A 2,298-nucleotide genomic window follows, 5' to 3' on the forward strand; every position below is an offset into this window, starting at 1 on the left:
GTTACAAGGCCCCGTTTAATGCAGCAAGAGCAGTCAGTGCTCTTAACTGCTGAGCCATCTCTCCAGCCCCGCACGACCAGATTTTTACATGGGTTCTGGGAATCGAATTTAGGCCCTCATGTTTGTGCAGCAAGTACTTTCTTTACTGACTGAGCCACCTCTCCAGCACCCGCATTTTTAATATAAATATTAACTGCAGGAACAGATACACTCTCTCATCATTTTAGTGGCTTTACAGAGTAATAATATACAAAGTGCAGGGGTCAGGACCGATCACTGGGTTAATTCAGCGTCTTTGTGACTTCCAGCGTCAGCCAGAGAATGGATATGTAGCTAATGTTGGAGAAAAGAGACAGTATGAGAGACTTTCAGCCCTTTGCCTGCCTCCTCCAGGCCAGATCTCTGTTACAAGGCCCCGTTTAATGCAGTGAGAACAGGGAAATGCAATTCTTGGATAGGCCACACTTCCTATATCACCACATTGCTATCCATGGAAGGAAATGGTATTTTATGGACAACTTGGCATTATCACCTAGAAGTTGTCTCTTTTATGTCGCAAAGTGCAGAATTACACGGATCACCAATCCATTACTCTCACTTTCATCATTTGCTTACTAGTCAAGTAAATCTGCTGAGAATGGGCACAAAGAATGTTAGAATTGTCTCTTGACTAGAAAAGACAAATATCCATTGTTCAGGCTACCAGATGAGACCTGTTCAGGAGTAGTCTCTCGAGCAAAATTTCACTACAGTCTGTTACATCCAATAAAATGAGCATTCAATCATACAGAGGTCCATAATCTACTTTTCTATCTCTCTGAGTTCCCACAAGATCCAATGACTGAATCATAACAGTTTGATGGCACTTAGTATCTTTAGCGAGATCCTATTCACATGGGGTCTGGTTTGCATCCCAAACTTTTGTGAACAAAACTGACAATGTGGGCTGGAGAGATGGCTCAGCGCTTAAGCACACTGACTGTTCTTGCAGAAGACCCGGCTTCCAATCCCAGCACCCACATGGCAGCTAACAACTGCCCGTAACTCCAGTTCTAGGGGATCCAACAGCCTCTTCTGTCCTCCACCAGCATTGCACGACATGGGTGCACTTACCTACATGCAGGCAATACACACATACACATAAAATAAAAATAATAAATAATAAATATTTTTTTAAAAACTGAAAATGTGAGGACCACGAGTATAGCTGTGTAACTATGAAAATGAAGGGAAGAACTCTTTACTGAGTCATAAGTGCATTCTTGCTTCTAGCCCTCCACATTTCCTGTAGATGTAGACTCAGACACTTCCGATTTATTATCTTATTTCTCTCCGTGAAATGTTTTCGGCCCTCAAACACCCTTTCTTACTGGTAAAAATCAGGAGTCAGTAGAATTCTTAGTTGCCATTTTGAACTGTGGTATCAAAGTAACTTTGATGATATCCATGAAAAAGTCAGTGCTTTTGTTTTGAATTTTTCATTTAGTTGTGAATATGGTTAGGATAACGAGAAGAGAACTTTTTTGTGAGAAGTGGAAAAAGACTCAGATTTTAAAATAAGACTGTACTGCGATTAAAAGCTCCTGCCATCATGCCTGGCTTCCTTGTTTTTTGGTGTGTTTTGCTTCATTTTGTTTGCAGTGCAGGGAATTGAACCTAGGGTCTCATACACACTGAGCATGCAGCCTACAACTGAGCTACACCCTAGCCAAGCACATGTCAAAATTATGAGTTCGCTTTTTTTTTTTTTTTTTTTTTTTTTTTTTTTGAGATATGTTTATCCAGGCTGACAGACATGCATGTAGGCAGCCAAAGTGAAGCAACGGAAGTATGCATCCCTTGTTCCCCAAAGACCTTACACATGCCAGGCTTTCTTCCAAGTTGCTACACTCCTGAGAAGGGCTTTGGTTGGCCCTTTGGAGAGGGACTCACCTTGGACACAAGTTCCCTTTTATACTTAAAAACTTTCTCAGACTTCATCTTAGAACTACTTTGCAGCTGATTACCATAAAAGGAAGGTCTTCATGATAGATAGGGAAGAAGGGAATGGAAATAAAGACATCAGTCAGAATAAATTCAAAAGATGTAAGAATGGTTATCTGATAAAATATTTGTGAACTATGAAGAAATTGCATGACTTATTTGGGGAGTAAAATATTACAAAACTATTAAAAATTTCTCATTATGGGGCTGGAGAGATGGTTCAGCAGTTAAGAGCACTGACTGCTCTTGCAGAAGACCTGGGTTCGATTCCCAGCACCCACATGGTGGCTACGAACTGTCCTTAACTCCAGTTTC

At 40.9% G+C, this 2,298-nt stretch overlaps 1 non-coding gene across 1 annotated transcript; it reads right to left on the minus strand.

Annotated features, from left to right (window-relative positions):
* Positions 1–1,797: 1,797 nt before the first annotated feature.
* LOC115067380 lies at positions 1,798–1,939 on the minus strand. Its single transcript, XR_003846795.1, has one exon. It is a non-coding gene; the product is annotated as a small nucleolar RNA SNORA67 (small nucleolar RNA).
* Positions 1,940–2,298: the final 359 nt, after the last annotated feature.

The sequence above is a fragment of the Nannospalax galili genome, unplaced genomic scaffold (genome assembly GCF_000622305.1).
Source record: "Nannospalax galili isolate Female #2095 unplaced genomic scaffold, S.galili_v1.0 scaffold885, whole genome shotgun sequence".
In the NCBI taxonomy this organism is placed as follows: Eukaryota; Metazoa; Chordata; class Mammalia; order Rodentia; family Spalacidae; genus Nannospalax; species Nannospalax galili.